We start from the raw sequence: 23,726 nt of genomic DNA on the forward strand, positions 1-23,726 counted from the left end.
AAAATCTCCGGGGTTTCAGGGCTAGCTGAGACCCTGGAGATCATGATTCAGGACGGTTTTTCCGATCCCCGCTCACGTGATCACAGGTATACACCGTACACCGATGATCACTTTACAGTAAATGACAGCGCCGGTAAAAAATTATTTATCTCCCATCTGGCATGAACAAACACTTCTTCTCCACTTCTCCACTTCTTCTCCATTTTTTCTCCACTTTTTCTCCACTTTTTCACCACTTTTTCTCCACTTCTTCTCCACCTTTTCTCCACTTTTTCTCCATTTTTTCTCCACTTTTTATACATTTTTTCTCCACTTTTTCTCCACTTTTTCTACATTTTTTCTCCACTTTTTCTCCACTTTTTCTACATTTTTTTCTACATTTTTTCTCCACTTTTTCTCCACTTTTTCTCCACTTTTTCTCCACTTTTTCTCCATTTTTTCTACATTTTTTCTCCACTTTTTCTCCACTTTTTCTCCACTTTTTCTCCATTTTTTCTCCACTTTTTCTCCATTTTTTCTCCACTTTTTCTCCATTTTTTCTCCACTTTTTCACCATTTTTTCTCCACTTTTTCTCCACTTTTTCGCCACTTTTTCGCCACTTTTTCGCCACTTCACTTTTTGTCCAAATTTTCTCCACTTTTTCTCCATTTTTTCTTCACTTTTTCTACATTTTTTCTCCACTTTTTCTCCACTTCTTCTCCACCTTTTCTCCACTTTTTCTACATTTTTTCTCCACTTTTTCTCCACTTTTTTTACATTTTTTCTCCACTTTTTCTCCATTTTTTCTCCACTTTTTCTCCATTTTTTCTCCACTTTTTCACCATTTTTTCTCCACTTTTTCTCCACTTTTTCTCCACTTTTTCTCCACTTTTTCGCCACTTCTTCTCCACTTTTTGTCCAAATTTTCTCCACTTTTTCTCCATTTTTTCTCCTTTTTTTCTACATTTTTTCTCCACTTTTTCTCCACTTTTTCTCCACTTTTTCTCCACTTTTTCTCCACTTTTTCTCCACTTTTTCTCCACTTTTTCTCCACTTCTTCTCTACTTCTTCTCCACTTCTTCTCCACCTTTTCTCCACTTTTTCTACATTTTTTCTCCACTTTTTCTCCACTTTTTCTCCACTTTTTCTCCACTTGTTCTCCACTTTTTCGCCACTTCTTCTCCACTTTTTGTCCAAATTTTCTCCACTTTTTCTCCATTTTTTCTCCACTTTTTCTCCATTTTTTCTCCACTTTTTCTCCACTTTTTCTCCACTTCTTCTCTACTTCTTCTCCACTTCTTCTCCACCTTTTCTCCACTTTTTCTCCACTTATTCTCCACTTTTTCTCCACTTTTTCTCCATTTTTTTCTCCATTTTTTCTCCACTTTTTCTCCACTTTTTCTCCGTTCTTCTTCTATGGTCGGTCTACCCATTAGCTCTGCCATGCATAGTGTAGCTCTACACCTACTGCACATGTTACTTTATGATTGACATCTGTTTCGTACCAGAGCTGTCTAAGCCTACTCTGACCCCATATTTGTCATTACTATATTGTCCTTGTACTGTATTATGACATTTGTATCATGTGTTTCATTTCTTGCTGTGTTGCAATTTTTTTGCTGCATCCCAATTGTACCTCTACATTGTTCGAGTTTATGTTATTGTTCTCTCACTCTTATGTGATACTGATTATTGTCATTTTTCATGATTACATGCAGATAAGTCCAATCTGACGAAGGCTCAGGCCGAAACGTCATTTGTAACTTGTTTTGGACAAAAACATATATGCTTATGAAAAAAAAAATTTCTTAATACGGACCAATAAAGAGTGATTTTGCATTACTATCCGTTGTGACTTACTGACTTAGTCTGGGAGATTTAGAGTACCAAGGTTACTCACTAATTTTATCTATTATTACCTCTGAGCACCTATATACCAGTGAGCAGAGCTTCCTCTACAGTAGTTCTCCTGATTAGGCATGCCCTTACCTCATGAGCAGGGCATTGCGGCTTTGGTAGAAACCATTACGACATGGACTCTGCTGCTGTGGACCCGGGGAGAGTGAGTGCAGATTCATTGCACCCACATTCCTCACATGAAGGGTCCGCACTCCTAGAAAATGGGGGATACGTTCCCTGAGTGTCTCCCCCCCATATTCTAGACGGTCCAGAGTCGTCGTGGAACCCCTTTATTTTTTTTCTTACAATAAATTGGTGAAAGAGGAAATGTTTTGGGGACTGTATTTTCAAATAAATTTCTTTTGTCGATTTTTTTTTTTTGTTAGTACTGACAGTTTATGATGTTGGGTATCTAATAGACGCCATGACATCACAAACTGCTGGGCTTGATCTCAGGTGACTTTACAGCTAGTATCAACCCGATTTATTACCCCGTTTGCCACTGCACCAGGGCACGGGATGAGCTGGGGTGAAGCGCCAGGATTGGCGCATCTAGTGGATGCGCCACGTCTGGGGTGCCTGCGGCCTGCTATTTTTAGGCTGTGAAGGCCCAATAACTATGGACCTTCCCACCCTGAGAATACCAGACCATAGCTGTCCGCTTTACCTTGGCTGGTGATCCAATTTGGGGGGGGGCCTACTTTTATTGTGTAATTATTAATATTTATAAAATAATTATAAAAAAGAGCCTGAGGGGACCTCCACATTGGATCCCCAACCACGGTAAAGCTGCCAGCTGTGGTTTTCAGGCTACAGCCGTCTGCTTTACCCTAGCTGGCTATCAAAAATGGGGGGACCCAACGTCATTTTTTTTTTTAACTATTTTTTAAATAGAAAAAATTAATGGGCTTCCCTGTATTTTGATTGCCAACCAAGGTAACGGCAGGCAGATGGGGTTGGCAACCCATAGCTGTCTGCTTTATCTGCGCTGAGAATCAAAAATACCGCGGAGCGCTACGTCATTTTTTTAAAGATTTATTTTTACAGCACTGTGATGTCCAGCAATCAAAATACAGGGAAGCCCATTTTGTTTTTAGTTATTTAAATAAATAATTAAAAAAAATATATACAGGTAGGTCCAGAAATATTTGGACAGTGACACAATTTTCGCGAGTTGGGCTCTGCATGCCACCACATTGGATTTGAAATGAAATCTCTACAACAGAATTCAAGTGCAGATTGTAACGTTTAATTTGAAGGTTGGAACAAAAATATCTGATAGAAATTGTAGGAATTGTACACATTTCTTTACAAACACTCCACATTTTAGGAGGTCAAAAGTAATTGGACAAATAAACCAAACCCAAACAAAATATTTTTATTTTCAATATTTTGTTGCGAATCCTTTGGAGGCAATCACTGCCTTAAGTCTGGAACCCATGGACATCACCAAACGCTGGGTTTCCTCCTTCTTAATGCTTTGCCAGGCCTTTACAGCCGCAGCCTTCAGGTCTTGCTTGTTTGTGGGTCTTTCCGTCTTAAGTCGGGATTTGAGCAAGTGAAATGCATGCTCAATTGGGTTAAGAGCTGGTGATTGACTTGGCCATTGCAGAATGTTCCACTTTTTTGCACTCATGAACTCCTGGGTAGCTTTGGTTGTATGCTTAGGGTCATTGTCCATCTGTACTATGAAGCGCCGTCCGATCAACTTTGCGGCATTTGGCTGAATCTGGGCTGAAAGTATATCCCGGTACACTTCAGAATTCATCCGGCTACTCTTGTCTGCTGTTATGTCATCAATAAACACAAGTGACCCAGTGCCATTGAAAGCCATGCATGCCCATGCCATCACGTTGCCTCCACCATGTTTTACAGAGGATGTGGTGTGCCTTGGATCACGTGCCGTTCCCTTTCTTCTCCAAACTTTTTTCTTCCCATCATTCTGGTACAGGTTGATCTTTGTCTCATCTGTCCATAGAATACTTTTCCAGAACTGAGCTGGCTTCATGAGGTGTTTTTCAGCAAATTTTACTCTGGCCTGTCTATTTTTGGAATTTATGAATGGTTTGCATCTAGATGTGAACCCTTTGTATTTACTTTCATGGAGGCTTCTCTTTACTGTTGACTTAGAGACAGATACACCTACTTCACTGAGAGTGTTCTGGACTTCAGTTGATGTGGTGAACGGGTTCTTCTTCACCAAAGAAAGTATGCGGCGATCATCCACCACTGTTGTCATCCGTGGACGCCCAGGCCTTTTTGAGTTCCCAAGCGCACCAGTCAATTCCTTTTTTCTCAGAATGTACCCGACTGTTGATTTTGCTACTCCAAGCATGTCTGCTATCTCTCTGATGGATTTTTTCTTTTTTTTCAGCCTCAGGATGTTCTGCTTCACCTCAATTGAGAGTTCCTTAGACCGCATGTTGTCTGGTCACAGCAACAGCTTCCAAATGCAAAACCACACACCTGTAATCAACCCCAGACCTTTTAACTACTTCATTGATTACAGGTTAACGAGGGAGACACCTTCAGAGTTAATTGCAGCCCTTAGAGTCCCTTGTCCAATTACTTTTGGTCCCTTGAAAAAGAGGAGGCTATGCATTACAGAGCTATGATTCCTAAACCCTTTCTCCGATTTGGATGTGAAAACTCTCATATTGCAGCTGGGAGTGTGCACTTTCAGCCCATATTATATATATATAATTGTATTTCTGAACATGTTTTTGTAAACAGCTAAAATAACAAAACTTGTGTCACTGTCCAAATATTTCTGGCCCTGACTGTATGGGCTCCCGCTGCATTTTTTGTATTGCTAGCTAAGGGTAATCCAAGCAGCTACTGGCTGCTAACCCCCACTGCTTGGTGTTACCTTCACTGGCAATGGAAAATCCAGGGAAGCATTTTTTATTTTTTTGCCAAAAAACTACAAAAAAAGGACGTGAGCTTCGCCATATTTTTGTATGCTAGCCAGGTATAGCAGGCAGGTGCTGGAAGAGTTGGATACAGCGCCAGAAGATGGCGCTTCTATGAAAATGCCATTTTCTGAGGCGGCTGCAGACTGCAATTCGCAGCAGTGGGGCCCAGAAAGCTCAGGCCAACCTGTGCTGCGGATTCCAATCCCCAGCTGCCTAGTTGTACCTGGCTGGACACAAAAATGGGGCGAAGCCTACGTCATTTGTTTTCTAATTATTTCATGAAATTCATGAAATAATAAAAAAAGGGCTTCCCTTTATTTTTGGTTCCCAGCCGGGTACAAATAGGCAACTGGGGGTTGGGTGCAGCCGTACCTCCCTGCTGTACCTGGCTAGCATACAAAAATATGGCGAAGCCCACATAATTTTTTCAGGGGGCAAAAAACTTCTGCATACAGTCCTGGATGGAGTATGCTGAGCCTTGTAGTTCTGAAGCTGCTGTCTGTCTGTATGGAGAAGAGCAGACAGCAGCTGCAGAACTACAAGGCTCAGCATACTCCATCCAGGACTGTATGCAGAAGTTTTTTGCCCACCAAAAAAATGACGTGGGCTTCGCCATATTTTTGTATGCTAGCCAGGTACAGCAGGCAGCCACGGGCTGCCTCCAACCCCCAGTTGCCTATTTGTACCCGGCTGGGAACCAAAAATATAGGGAAGCCCGTTTTATTTATTTATTTCACTTATTTCATGAAATAATTAAAAAACAAATGATGTGGGCTTCGCCCCATTTTTGTGTCCAGCCAGGTACAACTAGGCAGCTGGGGATTGGAATCCGCAGCACAGGTTAGCCCGAGGTTTCTGGGCATCTCTGCTGCGAATTTCAGTCCGCAGCCGTCCCAGAAAATGGCGCTCTCATAGAAGCGCCATCATCTGGCGCTGTATCCAACTCTTCCAACAGCCCTGGAGCCGGGTGGCTTGTTGGGTAATCATGAGTTAATACTGGCTTTGTTTTACTAGCCAGTATTAAGCCAGAGATTCTTAATGTCAGGCACGTTTGACCCGGCCATTAAGAATCTCCAATAAAGGGTTAAAAAAAAGACACAGAGAAAAAATACTTTAATAGAAATAAATACACAGACACATTAGAGACTCCATCTTTATTACCCCCTGTCAGCCCTCCACGATCCTGCTCTTCTGTCTTTCTCGTTCAACAAATACAGCTCTGCTACATCACTGCTGCATGGGGGAAGACGCTGCTTCCCGTGGAGCATTCACTCCGTGAAAACTGCACGAGAAGCAGCGTGCAGCCTTCACTCCGTGAGTGATCAGTGCTGCTAGCGGTAACAGCGGTAACGCTGACAGACGCGTTACCATAGCAACGGTGCTCCCGGAGCCGCGGTTAGCGGTGACGTCACCGCTAACTGCGCTGCTATGGCAACGGTGATCTCCGTTAATGACCGGCTGTGTCAGCCGGTCCCTAACGGAACGGGGAGTCGACCGTGTGCTAGAGCATGTTGCCGGTACACAGCGATACACAAATGTGCACCGTGTACCGGAGAGATGCACTCGCAGGTCCTACATGACGAGTCATAGTCATGTGACCAATCTGTAGCCAATGAGATAATAGCCACGTGACTGGTCACATGGCTATTTTGACGTCACGATAGGTCCTGCATCTCTGCTGGCAGTGCCGGTCACCGGGAGGATTCAGCAATCATCGGATGGAATAGCGGCAGGAGACAGAGTGCAGGAGGGATCTCGGGGACCGGTAAGTGTTATGGCAATGTTTATTAACTGTATGTGTACATTTATAATGCATTTTTATGTGTTTGTGATTGCCTCCCATTATAGCCTATTGGTTCGAGTTCGGTTTGTCGAACGTTCGACGAACCGAACTCGAACGGGAGCTCCGTTCGGCGAACCGACCTCGAGCCGAACCGCAACCGGTTTGCTCATCTCTAGTGCAGATTCAAATTCCTGCGTGTCGGAACATCGCATTTCAGACGTTTAACCGCCAGACCTTAAGACTTCAGGAGCGATGAAAGTTGTTCAACTACTGGGTGCGAACGATGGAAGTGAGCACATAGCGAGCGTGCCTGCTGTACAAGGCCATGCAGGCCGGGATGTTGTTTTAAAAATTGCTCGAGAAGCAGATTAAACACGTGAGCCATACAAGTCACGTGTGTCACATTGGCCTGACGAAGGCACGCTGCCATGCTTGCATCATTGCCGAACACGGCTGTTAAGTCACCACCGTAGTCCGCTATGTCAATTTGTACTCCCGTCGCAAGGTGACAACGTGTTCCTTTCGTGCATAGTGCTGTTGATGGGAGAGGAGTCGACGCCAGCGGCGCAGGTGGGCGCAGATTATGCTTACCCACTGGGCTGCGTTACCTTGACATATGCAGAACCAATGGCTGAATGCAGGTGGTGGGTATCTCACAGATGAAGTACCATCATTCAGCTACAACCAATGGGAAGACACAACACCCTTTTTTAGGCCCCTCCTGTCTGAAGACCACTGCCAGACATAGCTATGAACCTCTGGTTACTGTTATCCCCAGTTTAGTTTTATGAGTTTGTGTGCTTGTTACCTGACTACTTTTTCTGCTTGCTGTTTAGGTACCTCAATGGCCAATTTGCATTTCACCTCTGCTTGTTTTCTGATTAAGTCCTGTCCCTCCCATTCTGTTCCTCTTCTTCAATTAATGTTTTGACCCTGCATGACTACTATTCTCTGGAACTGCAGCCTTCCACAGGTATTGATCAACTTGGGCCCTGTGCCATTCAAAATCACTGTATAGGGGTTAAAGGGTTTCAGGGTTCTGGGGGTCCAGCTTGGTGAGTGGGTTTCCTCTAGCCTATCCTTTAAAGCCCGTCTGAGTGTGTCGATCCAGGCAGGCGTTACACTGTGCCCTCGACAGAAGGACATGTAGGCCGGGATAGTGTTTTAAAAATTGCTGGAGATTCGGTTTCAACACGTGAGCCATACAAGGCACGTGTGTCACATTGCCCTGAAGAAGGGCCGCAGACTGTTTAGCATCACTGTCGCACCCGGCATTCCCTGGCTGCTGGTTGAGTGGAGACAACCATTGATGAAACTCGGTCTCACTCTACAGAGCTAACTGTCCACAACTCCTCAGCGGTGTCGCATAGTAAGGAGGTGTGTGGGATTCTTTGGGCGCAGTTACAAGGAAGGGTCGCCTGACCACACAGGGTTTGGGCTGAGGTGCAGGAACAACACGAGGTTGATGAGGCAGAAGCAGTGGAGGAACTTGTACATACAGAGGAAGGATTGAAACATACAACTCGAGGGGATGGAAAGACTTGTACAGCAGACACTTCTCCATCTATCAACCTAGTTACCCAGTGCTCAGTCAGCGACATGTAACGCCCCTGTCCATGCTTACTGTTCCAAGTATCTGTGGTGAAATGCACCCTGTCACACACAGAGTTTCTCAAGGAAGCGGTGATGTTGTGTGCGACCTGCTGTGTTAACGCGGGCACCCCTTTCTTGGAGAAGGAGTGGCAAATGGCCATCGGTTCTTGGGGCACTGCAATGGGCATAAGGTCTCGAAAATCCTCGGTGACAAAAGGGTGTAAAGGCAGCCTTGCTGTAGCCAACAAGTTTGAGATGCCGAAACTAAACCTCTTGGGCATGTCATGCACTTCGAAAATCATGTAAAAAACAGTGAGGGGACTCCAACCACAGTCTCCCTCATTTCCACTAATTGGACCACACACACCCCACTTGACTGTCATCAGTTGACCCCCCTTTTCAAAATGAAAAAGATGCTTTGCATGAAGCACTCTCAAAAATACACGTGCCTTTCGCCTCCCCTGGCTGACCCAGGGGAAGAAAAGTCCTCTGAGAGCCATGACTTGTTCATCTTGGTTCTTTTAGAAACACAGCAAGGGGACTCCAACCACAGTCTCCCTCATTTCCACTAATTGGGCCACACACACCCCACTTGACTGGCATCAGTTGACCCCCCTTTTCAAAATGAAAAAGATGCTTTGCATGAAGCACGCTCAAAAATACACGTGCCTTTCGCCTCCCCTGGCTGACCCAGGGGAAGAAACGTCCTCTGAGAGCCATGACTTGTTCATCTTGGTTCTTTTAGAAACACAGCGAGGGGACTCCAACCACAGTCTCCCTCGTTTCCACTAATTGGGCCACACACACCCCACTTGACTGGCATCAGTTGACCCCCCTTTTGAAAATGAAAAAGATGCTTTGCATGAAGCACTCTCAAAAATACGTGTGCCTTTCGCCTCCCCTGGGTGACCCAGGGGAAGAAAAGTCCTCTGAGAGCCATGATTTGTTCATCTTGGTTCTTTGAGAAACACAGCGAGGGGACTCCAACCACAGTCTCCCTCGTTGCCACTAATTGGGCCACACACACCCCACTTGACTGTCATCAGTTGACCCCCCTTTTCAAAATGAAAAAGATGCTTTGCATGAAGCACTCTCAAAAATACACGTGCCTTTCGCCTCCCCTGGCTGACCCAGGGGAAGAAAAGTCCTCTGAGAGCCATGACTTGTTCATCTTGGTTCTTTTGGAAACACAGCGAGGAGACTCCAACCACAGTCTCCCTCATTGCCACTAATTGGGCCACGCACACCCCACTTGACTGTCATCAGTTGACCCCCTTTTTGAAAATGAAAAAGATGCTTTGCATGAAGCACTCTCAAAAATACGTGTGCCTTTCACCTTCCCTGGATGACCCAGGGGAAGAAAAGTCCTCGGAGAGCCATGTCCACATTGTCAGTGGACAGACGCGTGTGCTTACCTGTCAGCAGACCCCCCAGCAGCACTGAAGACAGGTTCCGAGAGAATGCTGGCTGCAGTACACGACAAGATCCCCAAGGCGTATGTGGCGAGCTCAGGCAATTTATCCAGATTGGAAGCCTAAAATGAGCAGGGCTCAAGTTGCACAGTAATGGCATCGATGTTCCCTTGCATATACTCATATATCTGTGTCTCCTCCTCTTTTTCCTCGTAACGCTGTTTTGTTTTCGCATGAGAATTTGTTCTTGTCACTTTCCCATGTGTTTGTGTTGTGTTGTGAGTTGTTTGTCACTTTTTGGACACCTTTGAGGGTGTTTTCTAGGTGTTTTTGTGTTTGTGATTGCCTCCCATTGTTTCCTATGCGGTTCGAGTGGTTCGCCGAACCGAACTCGAACAAGACCTCCGTTTGGCGAACCGAACTCGAGCCGAACCACGACCGGTTCGCTCATCTCTAACTAGGACCCCCTAATCCGAGGAACAGCAATTCTCTGTAGTGACCTTAATGTTACTCTTGATCCCACATTAGATAACTCTAAAGGGAAATCAAGTATTTCATATGCCACTGACGAGGGGCAAGCACCCCGAAACACCGTGTCTGCAAATTGGGATTCTGGTCTGGCATAAAAAATCCTAAGTCATATGCAAAGAATTGTTAGAAATCCACTTCTGACTTTTAGGATCGCTACATCCAATAGGTGGCGCTGCACTAGAGTTTGTCTCCATTCCTGGAGAGACAATTTGAATATTTCCTAGAGGGGCGTGGCAGCTATAAGTCCCCTTACTAGCAGCTAGCTAGACTGACTTGCAAAGTCTCCATAAGGAGAATAGTGTTCCCCCGTGGTCCCCCCACATAGCTTCTCATGAGCCAGACCAGACACCCCATACTTTGCACTGACGAGGGGCAAGCACCCCGAAACACTGTCTGCAAATTGGGATTCTGGTCTGGCATAAAAAATCCTAAGTCATATGCAAAGGATTGTTATAAATCCACTTCTGACTTTTAGGATCGCTACTTCCAATAGGTGGCGCTACACTAGAGTTTGTCTCCATTCCTCGAGAGACAATTTGAATATTTCCTAGAGGGGCATGGCAGCTAGAAGTCCACTTACTAGCAGCTAGCTAGACTGGCTTGCAAAGTCTCCATAAGGAGAATAGTGTTCCCCCGTGGTCCCCCCCACATAGCTTCTCATGAGCCAGACCAGACACCCCATACTTTGCACTGATGAGGGGCAAGCACCCCGAAACACCGTGTCTGCAAATTGGGATTCTGGTCTGGCATAAAAAATCCTAAGTCATATGCAAAGGATTGTTAGAAATCCACTTCTGACTTTTAGGATCGCTACTTCCAATAGGTGGCGCTGCACTAGAGTTTGTCTCCATTCCTGAAGAGACAATTTGAATATGCCACAATCAAATGTATAAAAAAAACCCTGCTGAGTATCCAGCTGTTTGACACGTGGAGAATAGCACATCCATCCGATAGAGACTATAGCTTTTATTCCCACACTCAAGATTCATACAGTCGTATAGATTACATCTTTATACAGCATAACGCCCTCCCTTGGGTCAGACCTGTTGGAATGGGTAGCATACTGTGGTCGGACCACACGCCGGTGTACTGCGAGGTTGTGGTCCCCTCCCTCCCGGCCCCTAGGGGATCGTGGCGGCTCAATGAATTCCTGCTTCTGGACGGGCTCTGTACTCCTGAGGTGCAGACTGCTATCACTCAATTCTCAGAGGATCATTCGGCAGACGACACAGCTCCCACATATAAATGGGAAGCACTGAAGTGCGTCTTGAGGGGCATTTTCATTAAACACGGGGCCCGCATTAAAAAGAAAAGGCCCAGAACCTGTTAAATGCCCTCCGTAAGGTCTCCGACTTGGAGCTCGTTCACAAGCGGGCTTTATCCGCTACCACTCTACAGACCCTCTTGCAGGCCATTAATGCATTAAAAGAAGGGAGAGCCCACACTCTAATTCCCTGCGTAAAGAACTCTCGAGATGAACTGCTATTCGCTGCTCCTGATATCTCTAATGCCTTCCACACTTACTATTCCAAATTATATAATCTGACCCCGAGGCCTCTTGAAGTAAACTGTGAGCCCCCTTCAATGCCCTCTCCCTTTAAACCTCTCAACAGGACAACAATTGTAGACCTTGAGAGCCCTTTTCTACTGGAGGACGTCCTGACAGTAATCCGTGATACACCCAGTAACAAGAGCCCCGGCCCAGATGGATTCCCTGCCAAATTTTATAAAGCATTTGTGGCACAGCTTGCGCCCCTGATGCTCCTCTCTTTTAATACTATTTAAGACAAGATCCCATTCCCACCCATGCCACGACGGCCCATGTGGCCTTACTCCAAAAACCTGAAAAGGATCCCACCGCGTGTAGCAGCTTCAGACCAATATCACTGCTTAATGTGGATTTAAAAATATACGCTAAGCTTCTCGCAAATAGATTCAACCCCCTTCTGCCAGATTTGGTGCATTTGGATCAGGTTGGATTCGTCCCCAGTAGGGAAGCAAAGGATAATACCCTCAAAACTCTAGACCTGATTCAACATGCCCACACCCAAAAAATCCCCATGATGATGTTATCATTAGACGCCGAAAAGGCATTCGATAGAATTTCTTGGCACTCACTCTTGCAGACCCTGACCCACATCGTTTTCGGCCCAACCTTCTCATCCAAAATTCTGGCCTTATATCGCTCCCTGAACGCATATCTTAAAATTAATGGCAACTTGTCGAGGCCCTTTTAACATTTATAATGGGACTCGACAGGGGTGCCCCCTATCCCCATTACTTTACATTTTAGTCATGGAACATCTGTTGTCGGTCATCCGACTCACCCACGACATACAAGGGATCAAACTTGCAAACCAAGAATACAAATGCACCGCCTTTGTAGACGACCTCCTCATATACTTGCAAAACCCACTCACCTCTCTTCCATCCCTAATGCAGGAACTAAACCGCTTTAGCAAGTGGTCCAATTTTAAAATCAATTTTAATAAATCAGAAGCTCTGAACATATCACTTCCCCAAGAAGTGGTTAAGGCCGTAAAACTAAATTTCCCCTTTAAATGGCCAACTAATGGTAGTATTGGTTACCTAGGTATTGTTATCCCATCTGACGTAAACAGACTTTTCCAACTAAATTTTCAAAGTTTTCTGACTAGGCTTGAGAGGGACTTGGCGTCCTGGCATCGAGGTACCCTCTCGTGGTTTGGTAGGATTAGCGCCCTTAGGATGGCAGCCCTACCCAGACTACTCTATTTAGTTCAGACGGTTCCGGTATATGTCCCGGTGTCTTATTGGGTAAAGTTATTCAATCAATTTGTGTGGTCCAAGGGACGACCCCGACTTGGGAGTAATGTTATGACTAGGACCAAGGGGGCGGGAGGAGCGGGGCTTCCCTGCTGCCGGTGATACTACCTGGCGGCTGCCCACGCCTGGGTCTTAGATCTCTTACATAATTATGGATCAAAGCTCTGGGTACGGCTGGCGCATGACTTGTGCCCCTTATCAGTCCCAACCCTGCTGTGGAGTTGGCCGCTCCTCACTAAACATAAAATAGTAATGTCCTACAGTACCAAACAAACACTGAAATCAGTACACTCATTACCATTGAGCAAACGCCTGCTTCAGCCCCGGGGTCCTCTTATGCCACTAACGGACAACCCTGACTTTTTGCCAGGGGCATCGTCCAATAAATTTCTTGGAAGTTCAAAACAGAGCCCCCTGAGACTGGGACAAGTGGCTCCAGATGGAGTTCTTCTCCCAGTTTCGAATATTGTGGGAAATGGAGACCTCAGGATGCGGTTCTATTTTGAATATGCCCAACTTAACGACTTCATAATCTCGCAGGGGCAGGCCGTGAAGCGCCTCCCGCCTCTAACCCCCTTTGAACTTATCTGCACCGGGGCACCTGACTCCCGACATGCAATATCAAGGATTTACAGGATTCTGACAGAGGCAGTGGAGGCACCACTTCCCCGCTTCTGCACCACGTGGGAAGCAGAGCTAAACCAGACGTTCCCCAGGGATCAGTGGGAACGATGTTTCCGCCTGACCCATAGGTTCGTGGTCACCATGAGAATGCAGGAAACCTGCTACAAAATCCTTTCCAGGTGGTACAGGATCCCATCATCCCTTCATGTGTGCTGTCCCGAAGTTCCAGACGCATGTTGGCGCTGCGGAGCTCAGGGCGGTACCATGGCCCATATCTGGTGGTCCTGCCCGAGCCTGACGGCCTTCTGAAGCAAAGTATTGGTGGCTATCCAAGAGATTACGGGGATAATAGTCCCCTAGTCACCCCGAGGCAACCCTGCTGTTTATGTTTAAAATATCAGAAAAAACGTATAAAAAAATCCCTCACGGGACATCTCCTCCAGGCCGCCAAGACAGTGATCCCACGACGTTGGAAAGACTCCACTTCCCCGACCAGAGAGGAATGGGCGACAGAAGTGAATACAGTACACCGTATGGAGATGGTAATGGCCCAGTCGCGAGGTCAGATAGTGGAAACTTCCTCTAAATAGCTTACGTGGGAGGTCTTCCTCTCTGGCCCTAAGTTCCTAGCTTTAATTAACTCCCAGTGATCAGACTCCTGGGCATGAATCACCCCCAGAAACCATTTACTTTCCCCTTTCATGTTCAACAGTTGAGGCTTCCGTCCCAGTCATCACACACCCCTCCGTGTCTCTCTCTTCACCGATCCACATCCCCATCCCTTCTCTTTTCTCTGATCTTCACCTCTCCCCGTTCACTTCTCTTTACTTCTGTCATGTTCTCATTTTTTGTAAGACTCGTTGTCCATATTTTCCTTATTTACAGTTGTAAAGTCATTGAGCCTGAGGCTTTGATCCATTGTAAAGGCTCTCTATATTTCAATGTTTCAACATTTTAATATTTTAAGGTATTGGACAATGTAACTATTTGTATGCTTCTCTTTTGAAACCAATAAAACTTTAAACTGGAAAAAAAAAACCTAGTCACCCCCTCAGGGCTAGATAGACACACCAGGGGGCGGAACCAGGTGGTTGGAAGACGCCCACCAAGGAGTCTAGACAGCCCGGGACGGGGAAAGTAAACAGTTCAGTTCAGCAGTTCAGTTTTAGAGTTCAAGGCGAGTGGAGGTCAGGCCTGTGTGTCAGGTCTGAAGTAAACTGACAGGTATCAGGGTAGGAGCCCTGGTGCCAGTGGCTAGGAGGTAGACGGTGGTCTCCGTCTGCAGGAGCCGGGAAAATGGCTCGGTGGAACCAAGGTGGACCGGGACAGGGTAGTGGCCCGCCGGTACCAACCCGGGGAACTGATTCGGAAACCGGAGCACACAGGGGGGTACTCGGACCCTGAGGCTGGGACCAGAAGTGACTGGAACTGGTTAATTTACCAATTGAGGCCAGGACTAGAGGTCCTGTCCTACCCAAAGTCCCTATTAGAAGACAAAAGCCCACTGAGGGGGATAGCAGGCCACCGCCAAGGCTCAGAGATCCCATGGGCCAGCGTCTGCGGGCAAGGGCTCCTTAGGCCACATCCAGCCGGGAGAGGACTCCTGTAGTTGCAAGCACAGGCAGTCCACCATCTTACAAAGGTGCAGGAGAAAGACAGAGACCACCAGCCGGGTGGGGGGACCAGAACGCAGCCGGCTGCGGGCACCAACCACTATTACCTTGGTTTACCAGAGACTCGTGTGTTTCCTTCAATAGTGAGTACACCAGTACCCTGCGGTCACCCATCTCCCTGCACCAAAACTCCAACGGGTCCCGGAGCCGCCATCCCTGCCCATAGAGGGGTTAACAACTTGCTGCATAACATCTCCCCCGGGTGCCCCGTAACTGCAGCGGTGGTATCCAACCTCACCACATCCCGTGGGTGGCCTCACAAACTTAGTACGGCTCAGCCCGTACATATACGTCCTACTTCCACCACTACAAACCCCCTTTTTGATCGGAATGACCGTGAGACCCCCGGGTCCGGAGACCCTCGAGCCACCCACAGAAGGACCGAATGCGAGCAGCTCGGCTGCTGCGAGCGGGGTGGTACACCTGCATCTCTCTCTGTGAAGCGCGTCCTGTTGCAGCAGCCGGTGCCTTCTTGCCTCGCGCGTGTCTGGGCGGCAGGGGAGTTTCAGACCTCATAAAACGCTCCATTTGTGGCTGGGCTTTCACAGCAGCGGCACCAGGTCCGGAGGACCTCCTGGTTCTGCCCATGGGATAAAATCATGGCTGCAGATGTAGTAAGTCGGTCGGCTGCAGATGTAGTAAGTCGGTCTCTGGGACGGGGTTGAGGGAGAGCCCATTCTCAAAGTGTCTCACTCGGCCATCAGCAAGCTCTGCCCCCTCATGCCAGCATTTTTAGTTGATCATTTATTATGCCACCGGAGGCAACAGAAATCTGCTCTGACAAAACGCTATCAGAAGAGTATCTGTGCCACCCCCGCGACAGCCGATGGGCTGCTCGGACCCGGATCCACAGTGGCTCAAGGGGTCTCCGGATCCGAGGCGGGATCGCACGGCTACCCAGAATAAAAAGGGGGGATTTGTTTGGGTGGTAAATGGGATAATGTTCGTGATGCCACCCACGGTGTGTGGTAACGTGAGGGACTCCCGCTGCCGTTTGGGGGGGAGTCCGGTGACGATGGTGTGGCAGTTCGAGATGTTAACCCCTCCATGGGCAGGGAAATGGTGTCCCGGGACTCGGTGATGGATGGAGTGGGGAACCCGTCGGGAGTGAAGGGGTATCAGGTAGTCATACAGTCCAAAGTCACTGACGCTAACACCAGGTAAACCAAACTCTTGAATGCTCCGTCTCTGTTGTTTGAGCACACTGGGTCCGTGCCCCTTTGGTGTTGCTGGTTGGCCTGAAGCCTTGTCCCTTGGCACTGTGTGTCTTACATATGGATCCCTTTCACATAAAGCTATTCGGGTCCCGCTCACCTGCGTGGCTAGCAGGGTGAGCTTGCTCACAGGGTTCACGCTTGGGATTTTCTGGACGGTTGTGGGAAGTCCTATCCCCCTCATTGCGCTAGTACCCAGATTCAGGAGCAGGTGGGGAATGGTTCCTGAAGACTCCGTTCCCGTCGGGTGAATTACTGGGCTGCGTGAAGCTTCTTTCCAGCCTAGGGTCCGCGTACCCCATCGTGCCCTGGCCCCTGCCCGGTTGTAGTACAAGGCAGCCGTCCCGCTCTCTGTAGCAGCTCCGTGCCCCCTGTCACTACCCCCTGCGACCAGGGTTCCAGCTCCTTCTGACCAGGCCAACGTCTGTCACCTGGGACGGGTACAGGTGCCAGCATTACAGCATGACCTGTCTTGTCACCGATGTCTCAATGCTCAACTACTACTCAACTATTGATATCTCGGCCCTCCATCTTCCATCCCTCCATCTGGATGGCCCTATTCCCCTCAGGCTGCCCAATGGGTGTTTGGTGGGTGTGGTGCAGAGTGTTCCTCAGGATATATGTACACCTGTTGGTAGCAACACCAAATTGACAGGACCCATAACCAAGGAGGAGCGGGTACCATGCAGAAGGGCAGATTGCACGGCACCCTTGTGACGACCTGATAGGCTAGGGCGTCACATATGCCAGAGGGCATAGAAGGACAGTTTATACTACATATCCAGCTTGGAAACCCAATAGTTGTAAGGCACAGAGGAATCACATAGCACACTAGTATGGTCAGCTAGGCATTCCTTGATCATCTTCATAAACATTTACCTCCTAATTAGACTACCCCACGCATCAGGGCACGGGCGATTGGAGGATTTAATGAAACTGTCTCAGACATATCTCTGCCCAAGAAACTACGACCTCTGCCGCCAGTGTGACGCCCCTGGACTAATCAGGTCGTCACAAGGTACTGCACGCTCTTTATCTCCCAGTGCAGGACTCAACCCCCCATGGTTCTGGGTTCCAACTTGCAGTACTGCCTCCACCAGCATCTACAAATCCTAATCGCACCTCACACCACACCCTGTCAGTCACACCAGTGGGCTGCTTAGCTGGAATAGGGCCGCCCAGCTAGGGGTCAGGCAGGGAGGTGGGAGGTGACAGTTGAGTTCTGTGGTAGCCCTCGAGCAGTGAGGAGCTCAAGGAAGCTGGGAGTTGGAGCTCCCAGGGCAGAAGCAGATTAAGTTGCAGACGGTGGTCTGGACTCAGAGAAGTTGAAGTCCCTACATGGAGCACATATTTAGTACTGGCGCAGCCCGCTTGCATCTATTGTGATGAGGCGTAACTAATAGGCTGCATACCAGATACTGTTAACCTGCATGTGTGAACAGTGACCTATGCAAGCCACAAGTGTGCAATTTTACCATCTTCCTTTGCACCTGTGATGTCTCCATTTAATGGAGGTCTTGCTGCATCCTGGCAGTTCATTAATCTTTTTGGCCTTGGGCAGTTTACATCTTCTGCCATTAGTCTGTAAGTTTTTGCTTAATTCCTGGAGGATTTTTATTCCTCTTTTTGGTGTTTCTTAGTCGAGGAGGACGGTCAGCAGCTGCAGTCCAATAGCCGGTCTGGGGCCAAAAACACATCGGGGTACTGGACCCTAGGTCAGGGAGAAGCTTCAAGCAACCCAGCAATTAACCTGCGGAGGACAGGGCATTTATGAGTCCAAGCAAGCCAGGGCAGAGAAGAGAGTAGTGCCGAACTGCAACTGGGCGCTGATAGTCAACCTAGAGGGAGAGGTAGCGTCTAGAGTCCCCCCTCTGATAGAAACTAGACGCTGTCTTTTTCCTGACAGTTTGGGACATCGGGTAGCTATGTGTCCCCTCTGCCCACAGGAAAAGCAGATGACACAAGACAGAGAACCTGGGGCAGAGGAGACCACCTTGGACACCTCCATTGACTCCACGGAGTCGCCTACAGGGCTGGCTGGGAGACCTGTCTGATGGAAGACGGGAGTCAGACGCTTTTTAGGCCAAGAAGACGTGGGTGCTGAAGAGGCCTCGAGCCTTCGCTCCGCCTGGCGGATGTCTATGCGAGAGGCAACCTGAATCAAGGACTCTAAAGTGGCAGGCACCTCACGTGTGGCAGGAGGAGCTTTTAAGGAGGTGTCGTTCCACCCAAGGGCGGGCGCGAGGCGGAGATGACGGACTTGACCCAATCAGGGTCCACGACGTCCCAGCCTGGCCAGTCAGGATTCACCACGTCACCTGCCTTGTCATCAAGCCGTGTGACGTCAGTGGGCGAATCAGAACCCACCACGCATAGCACATGCTCACCCTCCTGCCTCTGGGAAATAGAGGCGGGATCCTCGGTCTCACAATGTGCAGAGATAACGGGAGTCTCACTGCTTCCCTGAGCAGTAAACCTCTGCACATTGCGCAACCTCGCACACCTTCGGGGCCGCTGAGCAGGAGGACCTGTGGCAGGCCAGGAATGGGAGACCGCTTCACTCCTTGTAACAGGAGAACCACTAGGTGTCGCCCTTCTGCTGCCTCTCTGAGAAGGTATCTCCTGCACACTGCGCAGTCTGGCAGACCTTCGGCGCTGCTGAGCAGGAGCGCTCGTGGCAGGCAAGGAATGGGAGACTGCCTCAGTCCTTGCCTCAGGAGAGCCACGAGATGTAACATTAGGGCCCCCCCCCCTTGTCCGTGCTCGAAGGCCGCTATCAACCCCGGGGCGCGGATATGATCCTCCAACTCCCAGGATCTATGCTCCAGACCACGACCGGCCCACTCCACGAGGTAGTACCTCTTGCCCTGTATGACTTTTGTCTCCACAGGTTTTGCCACCTCAGGGTCGTCGGACGGGGAGTCGGTTTGAGCCGGCAGGGACCCCGAGAATTTTTTCAGTCGTACGGGTTTCAGGAGGGACACGGGAAAGGTGTTTGTTATAGCCCAGCGTGGAGGGAGCTGGAGTCAGTATGCCACCAGGTTTACCTGCTGTAGTACTTTAAACGGACCCAGATACCTAGGGGCGAATTTGGCTGCCTGTACCCGTAGGTTAACATTCTTAGAGGACAGCCATACTAGGTCACCAGGGGCGAAGGATGGTGCAGGGCGACGGCGAACATCAGCCGTTGTCACCATCCGGTCTATAGCCCTCTTAAGAGCCTCTTGGGTGTCATCCCAGATCTCCCGGGCCTTGGTCGCCCAATCCTCCACTCTAGTATCGGGTGACGTAATGGGCATCGGAACCGGGATTCTGGGATGTTGTCCGTTATTGAGTAGGAACGGAGTCTTGCCAGAGGATTCATGGACCGAATTGTTAATGGCAAATTCGGCCCAAGGAAGGAGGTTAGCCCAGTTGTCGTGGTGCGCGGAGATAAAATGGCGGAGGTAAGTTACCAAGGTCTGATTAGTCCTCTCCACTAGTCCATTGGTCTTGGGATGGTATGCGGAGGAGATGTTCAGCTCTATCTCCAGGAGCTTACAGAGCTCTCTCCAGAAGCGAGACGCGAACTGGGGACCTCGGTCGCTCACCACCTTGTCTGGCATGCCATGCAACCTAAATACATGCCGAATGAACAAGGTGGCGAGAGCACGTGACGTCGGGAGTCGTGGGAGAGGCACCAAGTGGACCATTTTAGAGAAGTGGTCCGTGATGACCAATACGACCCTGTGCCCTGCTGACTTGGGCAGATCTCCCAGGAAGTCCATCCCTACCACTTCCCAGGGATGATCCGGCACTGGGTGAAGAAGACCTGCCGGTCTCTGACGGGACGGCTTATTCCGAGCACACGACATACAGGCTCCCACATATTCCTGTATGTCCTGGGGTAGTCTCGGCCACCAATAATGCCTGGTCACCAGGTCTCTGGTCCTTTTGACCCCAAAGTGACCCCCGACCTTGGAGGCATGGGCCCACGATAGCACCTCGTTCCGTAGTTCAGGGGGAACGAGGGTTTTGCCAGGTGGCACCTGGTCCAAAGAAGTGGGAGTGACCATCCTCAAGCTGTCCGGGGGTAGTATAAGACGAGGCTCCTCCTCGTCCTCCTCCAACACAACCATACAACGTGACAAGGCATCGGCCCGTACGTTCTTCTCACCGGCCAGGTGGCGGATAATAAAGCGGAACCGGGAGAAGAATAAAGACCAACGGGCCTGCCTTGGGTTCAGGCGTTGTGCTGTCTGGAGGTATGTGAGGTTTTTGTGGTCAGAAAATACCTCAAATGGATGCTTCGCACCCTCCAGGAGATGCCGCCATTCCTGGAATGCTAGTTTCATCGCCAGTAACTCCCTATCCCCTATGGAGTAGTTCCTCTCGGCCGGAGAAAAAGTCTTGGAGAAAAAGAAACAAGGATGCTTCCTTCCTCGTTCGTTTTTCTGGTACAGGACTGCACCTGCACCGACCGAAGAGGCGTCTACCTCCAATAGGAAGGGTTTGGAGATGTCTGGACGATGAAGGATGGGAGCTCTGGAGAAGTGAGTTTTGAGAGTGTGAAATGCCTCTACCGTTTCTCGTGTCCATGCTTTGGGATTAGCGCCCTTGCGGGTAAGGGCAATGATGGGTGCTGCCACCGTCGAGAAGTTGGGAAGGAACTGGCGATAATAATTGATAAACCCCAAGAATCGCTGGATCGCCTTCAGCGAGCGGGGCTCAGGCCAGTTCATCACTGTCTCCAACTTCCCCGGATCCATTGCTAACCCCTGACTGGACACGATGTACCCCAGGAACGGCAAGGATTCCCGTTCAAAAACGCACTTTTCCAGCTTAGCATATAGCGAATGGGTGCGGAGCCTCTTAAGTACTCGGATGACATCCCTCCGATGGGTGGTAAGATCGGGGGAGAAGATAAGAATGTCATCCAGGTATGCAACCACGGAAAGATACAAATCCCGGAAAATGTCATTCACAAAGTCTTGAAATACGGCGGGGGCATTGCAGAGTCCGAAGGGCATTACTAGATACTCGTAGTGACCGTCCCTGGTGTTAAAGGCGGTCTTCCACTCATCGCCCTTCCGGACTCGCACTAGATTATATGCCCCGCGTAGATCCAGCTTTGTGAAGACCTTTGCCCCGCGGAATCGATCAAATAGCTCAGTAATGAGGGGCAAAGGGTATTTGTTCTTGATCGTGATTGCATTTAATCCCCTGTAATCGATACAGGGGCACAGATCCCCTTCCTTCTTCTGCACAAAAAAGAACCCTGAACCAGCCGGAGAAATAGACTTGCGAATGAACCCCTTCGCTAGGCTGTCCTGAATATATTTGGACATAGCCTCCGTCTCTGGAGCAGAGAGTGGATACACTCTGCCCCTAGGGGGCTCGGAGCCTGGCTTGAGGTCTATTCGGCAATCATATGGCCGGTGGGGAGGAAGAGTATCTGCGGCCCTTTTGGAAAAGACATCCCTGTAGGCCTCATAAGGTGTCGGTAAACCCGGCCCCCCTGTATTCTCTGAGGACCCAACCGACCTAATGGTAGCGGGTGGTTCGGTAGTCACAAGGTGCTCTCTACAGGATCCTGCCCAGGATGAGATCTCCCCTGTTGCCCAGTTGAGTACAGGAGCATGCTGTCTCAACCAGGGAAGGCCCAGTAGGATCTCATCCGTCCCCCCTGGAAGCACCAGAAAGGACACCTGCTCACGGTGTCCCGGTGGTACATCCATCCTGAGAGGGATAGTGATCTGGGTGATAGGATCGAGTAGTATGGACCCGTCGACTACCCGGACCCTGAGTGGCTTGGGCAACAGAACCAGGGGAACTGAGTATCGGGTTGCCAGGGAGGTCGAGATGAAATTGCCTTCAGCGCCTGAGTCCAAGCAAGCCAGGGCAGAGAAGAGAGTAGTGCCGAACTGCAACTGGGCGCTGATAGTCAACCTAGAGGGAGAGGTAGCGTCTAGAGTCCCCCCTCTGATAGAAACTAGACGCTGTCTTTTTCCCGACAGTTTGGGACATCGGGTAGCTATGTGTCCCCTCTGCCCACAGGAAAAGCAGATGACACAAGACAGAGAACCTGGGGCAGAGGAGACCACCTTGGACACCTCCATTGACTCCACGGAGTCGCCTACAGGGCTGGCTGGGAGACCTGTCTGATGGAAGACGGGAGTCAGACGCTTTTTAGGCCAAGAAGACGTGGGTGCTGAAGAGGCCTCGAGCCTTCGCTCCGCCTGGCGGATGTCTATGCGAGAGGCAACCTGAATCAAGGACTCTAAAGTGGCAGGCACCTCACGTGTGGCCAGTGCGTCTTTGACAAACCCTGCCAGGCCCTCCCAAAACACAGGGACAAGAACCTTATCCGGCCAGTCCAGCTCTGCGGCAAGTGTCCTAAAGTGTACAGCAAAGTCCCCGACTGAAGCGGACCCTTGCCGAAGTCGTAAGAGGCGCAGCGCGGAATCGTGGGTGACTTGTGGCCCGAGGAACACCATTCTTATGGCCCCAAGATAAGCTGGTAAGTTATTCACCACACGATCTCCGCACTCCCACAACGGCGTGGACCACTTCAGCGCTCTCCCTGTGAGCAGGGACTGGACGAAGGCTATCTTTGCCTTTTCGGTAGCGTAAAGACTCGCGGACAGCTCTAAGTAGGTGGTAACCTGGTTTATAAAACCACGGCACTCAGAGCTGTTGCCGCTAAAGCGCTCTGGAAGCGCAAGGTGAGGAGACCTTCCGCCCAATAGTACAGCCTGGGTAGCCACCTGGGTGGCGACTGTCGTCAGAGTAGTCTTATCGGAGGAAGACTGCTCCACTGCTGCCAATCGTGACTCCAACTGCTGCACATAACGCAGCAACTGCTGCTGCTCTTCAGCCATAGCCAGACCTTTGGCGCGACCGTAATGTTACGAGGGGGACCCGGGGAAGCGTGCCAAGATGGGAAATGGACAGCTTCCGCCGGTCAAGGTCCACTGTGCGGTGTAAGGGACCGCCGCTATGGTGGGTGAAGAGTGAGCGGGTTGCTGCTAGCGATCGTCTGGAATGTCACAGATGATCTATGTACACCGATCTGCCCTAACCCGTGAGGGTTGTATGGCAGGGATCTCACGGCTCGGTGTACCTGTTGCACGGGGAAGCACAGAGGTGGCCACGCACGTGTGCCAGTGGAAGTCACGAGAATTTGGCACGAGGGTAGCACATAGGTGCCCACGCACGTGTGCTTTCAATAACCAGGTGAGTCCGGTGGAGGCTTGAGGAGCTCACCTGGGACAGGAACACGGCCTGTTGAAGGGGATACTGCCGGAGCAGCAAGGCA

This window comes from Anomaloglossus baeobatrachus, chromosome 3 (genome assembly GCF_048569485.1).
Source record: "Anomaloglossus baeobatrachus isolate aAnoBae1 chromosome 3, aAnoBae1.hap1, whole genome shotgun sequence".
Classification (NCBI taxonomy): domain Eukaryota; kingdom Metazoa; phylum Chordata; class Amphibia; order Anura; family Aromobatidae; genus Anomaloglossus; species Anomaloglossus baeobatrachus.